Source organism: Alligator sinensis, unplaced genomic scaffold (genome assembly GCF_000455745.1).
Source record: "Alligator sinensis unplaced genomic scaffold, ASM45574v1 scaffold966_1, whole genome shotgun sequence".
Taxonomy (NCBI): Eukaryota; Metazoa; Chordata; order Crocodylia; family Alligatoridae; genus Alligator; species Alligator sinensis.
Window position 1 is genome coordinate 1,506,708 of NW_005842161.1, and position 15,347 is coordinate 1,522,054.

The following is a 15,347-nucleotide window of genomic DNA, read 5'->3' on the forward strand; positions in this document are numbered from 1 at the left end:
TCAGAGACTCCATGATTGACTAGTTGATCAGGATCCACCAGTTGGTGACCACTGCTGTATAGATTCTCTATTTTTTCTTTCAGCTAGATGCCCAGGAATGGTACATTCCCAGAAATAAAGTATGATACATATGGGATTACAAGACACAGTGCTGTATAAGATCTTAATTTCATGACAGTGGACTTTAAATTTGCTATTCCTTTATGCAAAAATCTCAAAACATTTTATAAGCCCTGAGGCCTCCCTACCCCAATCTGAGGTAAGGAATTAAATATTATCTTCACCAGTAAGGTGGGAAAACTGAATATCAGTTAAGTAAAGAGTATCAATATTCCTGTCTGTCTTGCTGTAAACATTTGAAAAGTCTATTCTTACTCTAGGATCAATGCTTGTGATCAAGTCACTCCACAATTATTTTCAGGGAGCTAATTTCAAATGTATTTTAATAGTATTTAGTTGTGACCCACAAGGGCATTTTTTGAATAAGAGAAAGGAAATTTCAGAGAGTATTAGGAACACTGAGTTGTATCAATCTAAAATTGGTAGAAGAAAACACAGCACAGTGTAGTAATACAATACTTTATATATAATACTTATACAATACTAACAAAGGAGGAAAAGTGAATGGGGAAATAAACAAATGATAATAATCAGGTATATTTCAAAGGAAGTGACACAATCTACATGCAGCACTGTGATATGTGTTTAAGACATACATTTTCAACTCTAAAAAGGAACAGAAAGTCAGTGTACTATGAGAACTGATGTACATATTAAAGCCAGGATGAACCACAATGAAAATGAAACCCAAATAGATGTTCCTCATACTATACATGTTTATGCAAACTGGCTTGTCCCTTAAAAATAAATAATCATAGAATGATAGAAAGATAGGGCAGAAAGGGACTTCAAAAGCTCATCTTGTCCAATGCCCTGCTCAATGCTGGACCACCCCCCCCTGCCCCGCCCCTATTACCAAGAGTGAAATCACAGAGTTAAGAAGATTAGAATGACAAGAGATGTGTGCAATTGTGGTGAAAAGGACCATATATTTTTAGGGGGGAGAGTGATTATCCTAACCATCATAATCATCTTTCTCTCCAATTCTACCAGATTGCATACTGCATATGTGTGTAAGAGGTAAGAAGAAGGGTAGGGGACATAGGCCTGGGGTATTGCTACTCTGGGGTAGCAACTCCCTCAAAAATTCAGGGATTTCCCTGGGTAAGAAAAGCCTGACTCAGCAAGATGATTTTGAATTCCTCCTCTGCAATCTTAATTTTGCTGGGTATGGTTCAAGCATGGGTGTGAACCACTGAGGCATGGGCCAGGACAGTGGCAAGGAGTCACAAGGATTCAGTAAAAATGTCCCTGGTCTTCCCAGATGTCTTGAGGTTAGTTGCATAAATGAAGGGGGAGCAACTAGAGTGGCAGCCCTGGACACCCCCTTTGGTGAGGGGGGCTGCCAGGCCATGAACCTGGGGCATCAGCCTAGCCAGCACATCTGCTCAGCCCAGCCTCCACCCTACAACTAGGCAACCAGACTGAGCAATTCTGGCCTGAAGCCTCCATCAGAGCCTAGCCCTCGGCTACTCCCTGTCACTGGAGTAGCTGGTCAGAGTAAGACCCTCCACTTGCACCATATAAGCTCCTGAGCAATAGGGCTCACTCTGATTTGAGACTGCTTTGCTGTTTCCTCTGGCTTGTGCTTGGCTCTACTCTCTGCCTTATCTCCCAGCTTCCTAATCTGGCTTGACCCGGATTTGCTTGTTTCTCTTGACCCTGAATGGCACCTTAATCTGCAAGAAGTCCCAAACCTGGCTGCCTACAATGTGGCATGACAGGGGCACAGAAATAGCTGCTGGCACCACAGCAGCCAACACTGCCCTATGTGTTGTGGCTGCTGCAGACATGAAACTGCCCTGCTACACTTCTGTCTAAAATAATTGGAATCTCCCTGAAGACCTTAGAATACCTGTGGTTTCATAAAGCTGTGTTTCCTACTTGCTCTGAGGTGTCTGAGAACAGGAAAGGCCTCCTGCCACAAGTACAAGTGGGAGGGAACTAGGTAAAATGAATTGTGTGAATTTTCCTGGCTCAAGTTTACTCATCTCTGGGACCCACAGGGACATGTTCTAAAGGATATATACAGATGCACACTCACAGGGGTGACAGTTGTTTTACTGGTTAGCTGACCCAGTCATTATTCAGATGTTTTTAAAAGGCCTGGAATAAATAAGGTTAGCCTTTATGCTTCACTATTTTCAGTTTTCTGTATTTAAACTTGAAGCATTGTTGTGCCCTTTCCCTTCCCAGACCTTAGCCTTTGAAAGACTGACAGAGTTCTTTAGTTACCATTGAGTGTAGAAAGAGATCTAGACGTCTCCCACAAAATTCATCTGCAAGATGAATTAACTTGCATATGTTCTCTCATAATCACATAAACAAGCTCTGCCCTCCCCTTACAAGTTCCCAGCTCAGCTTTTGACCTTGTTAATATTTCACAACTGTATCATTACCATGCTTGTGGAAATCATTTTTATGGCATGGATTTGCCAATTAGATCTAACTATTCAGAATTGAAAACTAATTAAAAAACAGATTCTCACTTTTAGGACTTTTCTACACTAGATTTTCGCAAAGAACCAGGGGGGCAAATCACTATGATTGAAAAATTCATCGTGTCCATTATTTGCCAAATACTGCCCAGATTCGATTTATTTTCAGCAGAGTTAAATACTAGTTAACTCTGAACAACTTCATCCAGAACCCATGTCAGGATGGAAAGCACTACTTCCACTACTGCCCCCTCAAGTTCCAGCTACTTTTCTCACACCCTCAGAGACTCTTGCGAGAACAACATTAGTGTGGACATGAAGCAAAACTACAGTAGTTCATAATACAGGCAAGCCTGGCTACAGTAGACCTTCAAAAGCAAGGCAGAGATTTCAGAAACAACATTTTTGGTCTTCCTGCCTCTAAATATACAAAGAGGTTAAAATGCATCTTAGAGTCGTGAGTGTTCTTCAGTATAGTCCATCCTAGAAAAGAGCGTGGAGGTAGTGATTACTGGAGTCATCCGTTTATGTCTTGGCTTCCATGCACTCCACTTAAGAAACAGTTGTTTTAAACTTCGTCTCTCCCTGTTGCTGAAAGAAGAGGCTGCTGACATCATCTGTTATCACACACTATTTCTTCCCTGTCTCTGCAAATAGAAAAGGGGCATAACTTGCATCTCAAGCTGCATTAACTTTTGCACAGAGCTGCTCAGCCTGTAGTCCGGCCACACTCTTTTAAGGCAGGTTGTGAAGCCAGCATCCAAAAATGGAGCCACATGGCTCTGAGATCTCTTGAAATGCACTCTGGTTTGCTCTGAGATTAATAAAAAAGGAGAGGAAAATAAGCCCTGATTTTGGACAGTATGGTCCATGGTCTTGCCTGTGTTGTGGGGAGGATGGTTAGGTAGTTGGAGGATCGTGCCCACTCTCCTTAGTCACTCTGTAACAGGGACCAGGGGCTCCTGTTACTTTAAATGAGAAGCAGCAAGAGGGATGTCCACAGGTGGGGGAAGACTGCACATTATGGGCTAGCTGCAGGAGAGTAGAAAGCCAGGGACCCATAGGCAGCAAATGCTTATTGTGGGGCTAGCTGCCTAGCAGTAGAAGAATAGGGCAGAGCTCTAGTTCAGCAGCAAGGGTGCTAGCGGTAAGCAGTCCAGGAAGTGGAGGGGGTACACCTGTGGCATGTCACCTGAGCAAAAGGGGAGGAGCCAAGATATATACACCTGGGCCCCTGAGACAGAAGAGCAGTTCAGCCCTGAACTCATCTGAGAGAGGAGATCTGGTCAGCTCGGGCTGGTAGGGAGTAAGAGAAAGTGATGGCAGGTACTTACAAGGCTGAGGGAGCCACAGAAAGGAAAGGGGGCTTGACAGTAGTATGATGACCCAGGAGTTTGAAGTAGTTATTTGGATTTTTGTTCTAGTTTATTCCAGCTGACTGGGTGGGTCTGATAGAGGAGGAAAGGAGACCATAGGGGTGCCTGATGGGCATGTTATTGAGCTCTTCCAGGGGAAGGGGTGCAAAGCATAGACAGGCTGAGGCCCAGAAGGCCAGGGCCTGAACCCAGAGGAGCAACAGAGGGAGCCAGGGGCCTTTGAGAGGCCGAGACTAAAAGGCCAGGCCAGATGGCCTAGGCTATCTGTCTATAGCCAGAGTAACCTGTAGGCTAAGGCTAAGAAGTCTGAAGCTTATACATGGGAGTAACTGGCAAGTGTAACATCTGTGAGGCGTGGGTATGGCTGTAGGGGTAGCAGGAGACCACGAATAGCTCTTAAGGTGACTGGTGCCCTGAGGTGCTGATGGGGCAGGACTGGAGATCAACAGGAGATACCCACTGGCCCAAAGCAGGCTAAGATTCACTAAGGAACCCTGGGGCAGCTTCCCTTCTACAACAGACAATAACTCCATCAAGGTTTGGCAGGCACAAGAAAAAGAGAGGGTACCCCAGGGAGCTGGAGTGATGCAAGAGCCATGTGGTCACCAGAGGGTGTCACAGCTGCCCCTGGGACCTAGTCCTACTACCCACCCCCTACTCAAGCAAAATGTTCATTAAAGTCAATTGCTGTTTTTCCTGAGTCAAAACTTATGGCATGATTCGGCTAGACACTGGGTTTATGCCAATGTAATTCTACTGTTGTTAATACCTGATTTCAAGTACTGATTTACAGCAGCATAAGTGTTCTCACAGAATTGGGCTCAACAGCATAACAACTCTTGTGAGTGAGACCTCATTCAGATCTTTAAGTCACAGCCCTATGCAGAACAGTAGGGCACCTAAATGTGGGTAAGTAAGACACCAGCCCTGGGCACCAACTGAGAGAGGGTACAAGAATGGCAGCAATGATGACCAGGCTGCTCACCACAGAAAATTTCCTAGTTATGCCCCTAGTACAGGGTACTTCTTCATTAACGTGGAATTTTACCTAACTTTAGCACAGTTTTGAGGATGGTTTTTTTCTAAGTAAATAAAAAAAAATGAAAAATTTTAAAAAAGGAGAAGCAGCAGGGGAAGTGTATGGGAATTATCATATCAAACAGAGTTTTGCCTAGCAACTGCTGTACACAGAGAATATTAAAACAGATGTTTTAACAGGAAGATCTTCATCAAAAATTGCAGTTTTGTAAACATGTGCTCAGCAGTGGCTTTGAAAGTGACATTCAATTTAGAAAGCAGCCTTTTAAACAAAATTAAACTTAAAAATGTATGCACAAGGTATCAGAGAGAGAATTGTGGCTTTCTTCCCCACAGAGGCCTTTTTTATTGTTGGAGACTACTTAAAGAAGGCTTCGGTATGTCTGGATGCTAATTGTTGACTTGTCTAGACGGTGATGATATTATTACCAAGTTATGCACAGATACTCACTTTGTCACTGTTTCCAGTGCTGCCTACACATATTGCTTCACTGAGTACTGTTGACATGTGCAAAAGCTCCCTAGATATTTATTTTTCTCATTTAGACAGAGATAGAGCATGTTTTATAAAACCACTATGCACCAAACCATTTCTAATGTATGAAATGCATTGTGGCTCTAACCATGGGAATAACAAAAGAAGTGAAATGCATAACAGGCCTGATTCTGACTGCAGTGGAGTCACTTTGGATTTGCACTAGCATAATTAAGAACAGAATTTGATTTTGTATGCCTTCTGGGTCTGTGGGACAATTGCACATCCAGGGCATTTATAGATGTGCTCTGGGAGTTGCGGGGGGGAGGGGAACTTTAATTAGAGCTGCTCCAAGAACCACTCTAACTAAAGTGAATGGAGTGACTCAGTTAATCAAGTCTGCTCCAACAAGCTGTAATTATAGCACGTGGGAACAGCCTCACTGCACATGTAAAGGTGCCCCCCAATAACCTACATCCTCTTCAGTGTGGCAGTTGTCCCCAAAGTTTACACTCAACAAGGTTTGGGCTGTACTGGGAAACCCTATGCTGGGGGCTTAAAAAGTAGTTTCTAAGCTTCATGCTGTTACCTCTTGGGAGGTCTTCAAAGGTACAAATTGTTAAGTTGCTAGGAAAGTTTGCAACAGATGTCCTGTATGACCAGGTCTGAGTAAATGCTCTAACCACTGTATTACTGAATAAAAGAGGGGTACTACCAACCATTGTGTTTTTGAAAGAAAGAATGATATTGGCTATATCCAAAAGAAGGGGTTGGGGCTACGAATTCTGATCTGCCATTCACATTTCCTCCCAGTCCAGAGTTGGATGTCTAATCCCTTAAAAAGGGTAGGCTAGCTAGCATAGATAGCTCCCCACTCACATACTAGCCATTATGAATGTCATTTTGAGACTACTAACTCTTCCCATGCATTTGCCATAGAGCCTATGTGCTTAACTCAGGGCTCTGGATTTCACTTTAGGCACTGAAATGCTCAGTGTCACAATGCCCAATTCCTCTGTAGATCTAATCCATTCTTTCTTTGTCTCAGTTCCTCCTCTTTGAAATACAAGGAGGACAGCATTTTCCTTCCTCATCTCCAGTGCTGTGAAGATAAATGCATTAAAGATTGTGAGGTGCACAAATGTTATGGTAATGGGACCTGTATAAGAATCTTAGATCTACATAGGGGTGAGTGACACTTCAGAGCTGTTCAAAGACTACTGGGAGCGGAAACTTTGAGAACTCTATACATGTGGAGTTGTCATGCTTGTAATCATCACTATTTTTTCTAGGCTTAGTGTAACTGAAGTGGCAATAGCTTCTCTCAAGTTTAACTTGGTTGTTGAGGTTGTCTTTGCTTCAACTTACCTTCATATCTTTATTTATACAGCCAATAAAAAGAGTTAAGTGGAAATGATTATTTATTTAGATACGTAATGCATGCATATGTTACAGTGAGAAACAAGGGAGTAATAGTGCTAGGGAGAGTTGGTTATCTCCATCATTTAAGCCATCATTCGATCCAATTTGTTTCCAAGTCTACTTGATGTTTGTCTACTGCAATTACCTTCAGTTTTCAAAAGAATCTTAACTATCTGGAAAGATGACCTTGCACCTAAAGGACAAGGATTCTGATGGACAGAAACATAAATACCATATTTTCTTACGTATAGCATGCCCCCAAAAAGAACAAGTATCTTGTTTTTCAAAGGTAGAATGTAAAAAACAAATGAACAAAAAAAAAGTTTTCCAGTTGTGGCTGACTGTGTGACAGAGGGTCCAGGAAGTGTAGCATGATAGAATACAGACTAGGTGAAGCAGCAGGCACACCAGGAAGTTCCTCCTACCTGTTGCCTCACCCAAATTGTCCCCTAGGATGGCACACTTCTTAGACACTTTATGTACCCAGGAGAACTTATTCTGTCACACAAGCTTAGGTTCCAGACCCTTACAAAGGGCAGTAGCAAGGCTGTTAGTTCTTTACTGTAAGTAGTTATATATTCCTGTAAACAAGGTGTTCTTTATATAAGTTCCTGTAAATAAAGTGTTGATTCCACATTACAAACCTCATCAAGATACTACCAGCAGCTCACTTACTGCTTCAGGCAGCAAAGGTATGGCTGTGAGAGGGATAACAGGACTCTACCTTTTCAGCTTGCTGAGCCAGACAAGAGGCAGCTATCATGGCAGTTGGATGGTATCCACAATGTCTCCAGGTATGCTTCTTTTCCAGCAAAGAAAATAAATTTTCCTGCATGAAATACATGAAACCCAATTTTGGGGGGTAAGGTGTGTATTGTATGTGGAAAAAATACAGTATTTTTTTTAATTCTCTAGCAAGAGTGTATAGGAATAGGAAAAAGAAACAAAAACAAAAAAACAAACAAACCAAAAACAGAACCTACCTATCTTTTTATGAGCATTAGCTATTAAGTCACTAAGGCCCCAGTTAGTCGCATCTTACGTAGTAAAGTTTACCAGGGCACCCGCTGGAGTAACTAGGAACAACGGCCACAAACTGACAGAGAGCATATTCAGGTTAGACATCAAGAAGAACTTATTTATGGTAAGGATTGCCAGAACCTGGAATGGGTTTCCAAGAGAGGTGGTGCTCTCCCCTACCTTGGAGGTCTTCAAAAGGAGGCTAGACATGCCTGGCTGGGGTCATCTAACCCCAGTGCTCTTTCCTGCCCGGGGCAGGACTCAATCTACTGAAGTTCCTTCTGACCCAAACATCTACGAATGTTGCCATATGCTCATGAAATTAATTGCATGATTAAACAGGGAACAAGCCACAAAGTTGTTACACAAAATATGTATAATAACTTTGTAGCTGGTGGCCATTGTGTCTTAAATTGAATATGTGGCCAGTGCCAATCAGCTGATCAGTGCTCCCAGTCTCAGGAGCACACCAGAATCTTAAAGAGCTCCTGTGAGCTCCTGGGGCTGGAAGCACCAGTCAGCCGATCTATGCTGGTTGCTTTATGTAGCATGATTGGAGGCGTAATTGTTGGGACTGCAGATCAGATCCCATCACACCTTTAACTGAACATCTGCCAGCAGCCTAAGTTTGCATTTAATTTCAGTGGTTATTTTCAGTTCAGTGTTATAAATTGCAGTTTTGCAAACATGTACACACTTGTGTAACTTTAATGTGTAGTTCAAGTTATACATAAGCATGTTTGAAGTATCAGGGCCCAGTTTCAATGCATCTAGCAAGCTGGGCTGTCAGTGAAAAGTACAAAGATAAAGAATTTGGAGATCAGTTAACTGGGGATGTCTTTCAATACCTGTAACCTCAAAGGCAATTATAGTGTATAAACTTTTAATCATCAACCCCCGCCCCCCAAATAAACAGGATTAGAAAGTATTTCAGAAAATACTTGCCATTCATTTTCTTTTTACTATGCAATCTATGATGGCAGTTCATCAACTTTGTTGACACATAATCCTTGTACTAGGCAAACGAATGCTTCAAGTATCTGCATCTTCATCACCCTCTCCAGTGATAAAGTTTCTTCAGGACACTCTACTATTCAGACCACTGTGACAGTTATGCACTCAAATTATGCTATTAAGGTTTGAATCCTCACTGTTTTGCCCTTTGTATAGTCATTTTTACTTGGCAAAAGCATGTGCCCAAGGCTACAGAACTAAGCAATGGAGAACAGGTCTGTCACTTGCACCTGTGCAACCTCACTGCCTGATATGAGCTGCAGAATTGTGAATAAGTGGGAATAAGCAATGTTATTGATAAAGCATAGGAAGGATTAGAATCCAGTTTATTTCCTCTTAGACTGGTTGAGTGCTAAGGGCTAATTTAAATGAAATAAAACAGGCAGTAAAAACTTAAATGTTACAGACAATTCTAACTCCTAAATATAGAAATGGAGAGGATTTGTTGAGTGAAATATTTGCTTTTCAGAATAGAACTCTACTTTTAGGACCCAGAAAAACGTGACCACTTAAAGAAAATAATGTGAGATAAAAATAAGTGATACCTCTGCTTACAGAAATGATTGCTTTACCCTTCATCTAAATAGTTATTTTCTGTGCATCTGCCTTTTCTTTTAAAAAAAATATAGAAAAAACCTGATATTTTTCTCTGTAAATGGCAAAGGCAATTTTTTTTTGTAATTAGCTACCACTGGAGCATTAGGTCACATCCTGTTCAGAAGTCAGGGCCTTGAGCTGCGGTTAGAACTGAATCATAAGCTCCACTTCACTAACATTCTCCCTATTTTTATGTGGGATTTTTTTTTCTTGTTTTCATTTCCCCTTTTCTCTTGTTATTTCCTTCCCTAAGTCAAGCATGCAAGAGCTGTTACTTGATACTGGAAGAATATAGCCATGTGCCTATGCTATTTCTAATGCTGTGCTCAGCAGATGAGAATGTGGCATGTATTTGAGAGGAGCAAGAGGGTGAGGCAATGAGAATCCCTCACCCTTTTCCAGCTTAGAGCCACATTTGATGCTGAATAAACTTGGTGGCATGACAAGTATGAGTTGTTGATCCATCAGAAATAAAGTGGCTTAGTCATTAATTTTGACCACACTGGGAAGGTTATAAATTACATCATTATTTAGGCAAGGATATAAAAATTGGACTAAGAATTCGAATCCAGTATGGCCTAGCAGGTAGGGAACTGGCCTCCGGTTTTTGGCTCAGTCAATGACCCTAGGCAAAACATTTCACCTCTCTGTCCTTCTATTCTTCCATCCACCCTTTGTCTGCCTCATTTATTTATTCTGTCTGTACTGTGTATAAGTACTGTTTTTATGTATATGTGTAGCACCTAGCACATTGGAGTCCTGATCTTAGGCAAGATTTCTAGTTGCTATTATAATCCAAAAAACCACCCACTTACTTTTTATTAGAATTCGTATGAGGAAGGTCAGCATTCACATAGTTCTACTCATATGTGGAGAAAGTGAGACATTAAGAATGCAGGCAATTTTGCTGCACTATAGGAGCAAGACACAAAATGCTCTCCAAACAAGCGCACCCATAGCACAGCAGAATCTCAGCTCCTCAGGGCTAACTAGATGTGGGGCCACAAGCCCAGAAAGACTGGGAGCCACAGTTTTAAAGGGTTAAAACAGTTTATAAGCAAGTTCAGGCTGTCAAGATGACAAGTATGTATGGTTCATTATTAGTTTATTGGCAAAACATGTTATCATTTTGTACAACTTTCCAGAACTTAAGATAGGCACATTTCAAATCAATACACTTGTTCATAACATATCACTTGCTGTAGTGAGCATAGAATTCCCTCTTCATCTACTACCAAGAAAACCTTTTTCTTTTAGGCTTTTCAAACCTAATAACTTAATTAAACAATAATAACCAAGGGGTTCATGCACTCCTGGCAATTAATGGCTGGTTGGAGGAGTTGAGAGCCCAAGGTAAGGCCAAGGGCCCTTAACCCAGTCACTAATTGCAACAAATGCCTGACCCAGAGTTTATTATTTCTATTATAAACCATGAAAACATAGAAATAGAAGTAATTTTTATATACACTGAAATATTTCCTCTGGTACAGGTCCCCCTTAACTCTTACATATAGCATTTAAATTTGGTATAACTCCACTGACTTCCTCAGCGTTACTCCCCTCTGATTTGCATAGTAAGAGTAGAATCAAGCATATTAAAGCCCAATTCATTTTTACTCTGGATTTCATGTTTACTCTGAAATATGCATAAGTGAAAAGAGGGTTTAAAGGCTACCATTTGGCCTGGGGTAAATGACCTCCCAAGAGGCAGGTCAGTGGTGAATTGGAATTATGTGTAGCGTCTGTCTGAACCCCTGAGTCTGCATATTAGAACCCAAGTATACTACTGGCATAACCAGGACCTGGGTCTTTTCTGTGCAGTTAAAGCCAGGAGCAGGAAGGCAAGATATCATTGGCAATATTCCACTTATATATACTCCATTTATAACAACTTGAAGTCAAAGGTAGTAAACTGGCTAGAACTGGGCAGCATCCCTCCCCCCCACCCCAAATGGCAGGCACTTTGACAAATAACCACATGAGTTAACTCTACAGGTTACAGCTTCTGTGAGTCTATCAAGACCCAAAGGAAACATTCAGAACAATATAGAAATAAAAGGGGAAAACTCTTAAGTATTCTGTCTTTTAATAAAGTATGGAATTTATCTAAAAAAAAGTCAGTAAAATGACTGTTTTTTTAATTGGGAATTGAATTATAGTTGATAAATCTGCTAAGAAAATGAAGGAAGTAGATCAGTCTAGAATTTACTCTTATTTCTTATATTTAATGCTGAGGCCTCTAGGATAATAGGCATGTATTTCTTTACCAGAAAACATATTGAAATAATCCAACTTTCTTTATAATAATAGTGTGATAGATTAGGAATGTTTTTTAAACTCTAATCTAAATTTACTGGTGATACTTCCTGCTGCCCACTCCCAAACTGGGATCCGTACAAAAATCAGCATCCAAGTTTGTTCCAGTTGAAGTAAATACATTTCATCTTTAAGTTCAGCAAGACCAGGACCTTTTGGTACATTTTTTGGTATGGCTCTGGTAATTTAGGGGAAGAGATTGTTTGAATTCTAAAAAGTATTTTTCAAAGGTGTTAAAAATAATTATATCAACAGAGCCTGCAGGCTAGTATTTAACTTTTGTGGTTAAAATCTATTAGCTGTTATGCGACTAGTCTGTTCCTTCTAGCTAGCTATGTATGCAAAGGTATTCTTATCCCATAATTCATTTTTACAGTGGTTTATTTTGTGGTTGAGCTTAGTCAGCTTCTAAGACTGAAGGAGACTTTTTGTACAGTTGACCCTTCTTTGGCCTTTCTCTTTAAAATACTGGAAAAAAAATAAGCAGGATGCCAGATTGCTCCAAATCAGCAGAATACATATATAGACTTTTTAAGGATTAAATGTAAAACAAAACTAGAATGAATGTAATGTTAAGGTACAAGATCAAGCACTCTAATATCAGGAAATTCCAGAAGTTATCCTGGAAACATTAAACTAATCCATGTTGCATACCAGCTATGTTTTATGGTATTCATTTATAAGTGCAATAGGGTAATTCATAAATATTTACATTAACAAGGAAAGAAAAATAGAAGAAACTTCACAAATAGAACATGACCAAAATAACATTACTGGCTCAAACTGAAAATTTGTATTTTCTTGAATTTTGATTGCTTAATCTCACATTAGAGTGATGTTTAATCTAGAATAACTCTTTTCTTTTCAAATACATTTCCTACATAGTTTTAAGTTCTATCTAAAAAGATGTGCTTTGCCTCTTACAAACTAGAAATATTTGGTTTGCATTCAAAGAACATTGAAACAAAGCTGAAAGGATTACATCCAAAGTCTTAGAAGGAATTCACCTTCAGACAAAACAAGGCTTCAAAAAGTTCAAGTAATAGAAGTGATATATGTATGCATTAGGTGAACTTACTTTACTCTATAATTAAACTAAGGGCTAAGCTACTGGATGTTGCTTTAACTGCACCCAAAAAATGGATACCCCTTATGAACTAATTAGTTTGTAAGGTACAATTCTGCCCAGTCTTCTGCCTGGCTTCAGACTAATACAGTTAAATAAATGAACAGAAAGAGATAGGTAATAGACTTAACTGAACACATCTGAATTAAAAATATTTCACTAAAAATACTTTGTGAAACATTTTTTTCCAGAAAATTTGTATTTTTGTCAAAATTACAATATAGGATTTCAGTAAAAACAAATTTTTTTAATCAGAATTTTTTTTCAAAACCAAAAATCTTTTCATGGCCAAAAGGCTTCCTAACAAAAATCAGTTTAATTTTTTAATCGTCTCTAATGTTTACAGGCATTTCTTTGTGGTTCAACATTGAAGTTACAGTGCTCTTGAATATGATTTTGAATCATCTTTACATGAAACCTGACTAGTCTTTTTACCTTTTTATGAACTTTTACTCAAAAAAATGCTAAATGTAATTTTACTTTTTCAATATCACACTAAAAATACACTCTTTCTCCATAGTACCCAAAGAAAATGCTCACTAAAATAACAGACACTTTTCACTGAAAAATTATACATTATGTATAACATGTGCCAGTGATGAAAACAACAAAATATTTTGGGATTGCCACAGCTACTCAAGGATGTGAAATACACGTCTTTTTTGGAGGGTCGAGAGGGCTATTTTTCAAGGTCAAAATATTGAGTGCTAACAAGTTTAACACTAAATGTGTGGGGTTTTGGTTTTGTGTGTTTTGGGGGGTTTTTTACTACCTTTGCAAACTTTCTTTCATGTTTTTTTCCCTTCCATATCTGTGATTATGGCGCCTTTCTCTGAGACCTTATCTTGTATTGGAAAAGAAAATAAACCAGATAAATAAAGCTCTAGGTGCCTCACAATAAGTCAGCTGCTTGTTTTGTTTGGCTTGCAAAACAGATGCAAATCTCAACCCTTCTTTTGCAATAGAGATACTTACACTGCAAACAGCACATTTTCATTCCATAGTGCGGCTTCCCACTGCCACCACAAACTGTGGCATTTTATCTGTCAATGATGGCCTCTTGGACTGTAATTACAGTATGTAGTTGTGTTTTTCTTTTTCACCGCCAGTGTTGTTATACTCTATTGGTTTGTGGTTTCCCAAGTGAAACTTTAGCTACCTACTGATTAAAAGTTGCACATTTTAATGAAGTACAACTATCACACATAGTTTACATTTCCAGGATTAAAAGATATTACAGCATTTGTTGAAAAATCATCAATGTACTTGCACAGTGTCCTTACTTTCTTCTCCGTCAGCAAGATGTTAGTGGTGATGAAATATAAGAGCTACCTTCCAAAAATGGATGTGTAAGGCCTATAATTTTCAAGACATTGCATGCTACTTTCACGTCAGAACGGTGACTTTCATGCATAGAGAATAAGGTTGGTCTTGTGGTTAAACCACGGGAGTAGATTCTAGTACTCACGGTTCAACTCTCAGCTCTGCTACAGATACCCTCTGTGCCTCTGGACAAGACACCTAATCTCTCTATGCCTCAGTTCTCACCCATAGAAAGCTAGAATAATTTAAGCCTCATCTATCAGTCTTATGTATTAAATGGACAGCATTTTGGTAAAGGCTCGTTCTTACTTTTTGGATGTACAGATCATAGCTCAATGGACTCCAACTCATCCTTGAAGTAGATACTACTGCAATACAAATAATAATATAAGAATGCAACTTCATTTGTTAACTGCTCAGGGCTGAATTAGCCTAAAAGTTGTGTATGAGTAAGTACAGACAGTCAAAAAGCCCAAAGCAGAATCAGTTCAATCTAGGCAGGTTCCTTTAAGCTATGTAGGTTGAACTGATAACCAACTGAACTGATTTTCAGTTTTCCAATTGATAAGGCAGGGGGAGGCGTACGCTTCAGTAGGTAGAGGGTGCTAAAGCACATCTCCTAGCCTGCTGGCCATTGCCAGCCCAGCCAAGCCTCCCCCATTGGCTCCCCAGTACATGCTTCCAACCCCCTGCTGCCCCCCCGAGGGGGTTAAGGAGGCCCCTGTCCGGGTGCTGGCCCACCTTGGGGAAGCCTCCCACTCAGGGGGCTCCCCTCAGCCTGGTTCTCAGCCCAGGCAGCCCTGGGGAGCTGAGGGGGATTCCCCCCCTTCCCCTTCCCAGCTGCTGATTGCTTCAGCTGCTGCCACAGGAGGGAGGGAGAAGTCCTCCTGGCCTGGTGCCTGCCCATGCAGTCCAGCATGGGGGCATCAGGGAGCCCATGCCTTGGGGGGCTTCCCCCCACAACAGCCTAGGGTTCCCCAGCCTGGGGCATCCCCAGGGAGCTGAGGGGAATTTTCCCCCTCCCAAACCTCAGGGCTGCTTGTCTTAGCTGCTGTGACTCCCGGGGATAGCCAGTGACAGCT

At 40.6% G+C, this 15,347-nt stretch overlaps 1 long non-coding RNA gene across 1 annotated transcript in view; it reads left to right on the forward strand.

Moving 5' to 3' along the window:
- The first annotated feature begins 7,598 nt into the window (after positions 1 to 7,598).
- The window catches only part of LOC112550598, a 197,922-nt gene continuing 190,173 nt past the window's right edge, over positions 7,599 to 15,347 (forward strand). Inside the window, exon 1 of the long non-coding RNA XR_003094528.1 lies at positions 7,599 to 7,663. This is a non-coding gene — a long non-coding RNA (uncharacterized LOC112550598). The remainder of the gene's footprint in view (positions 7,664 to 15,347) is intronic.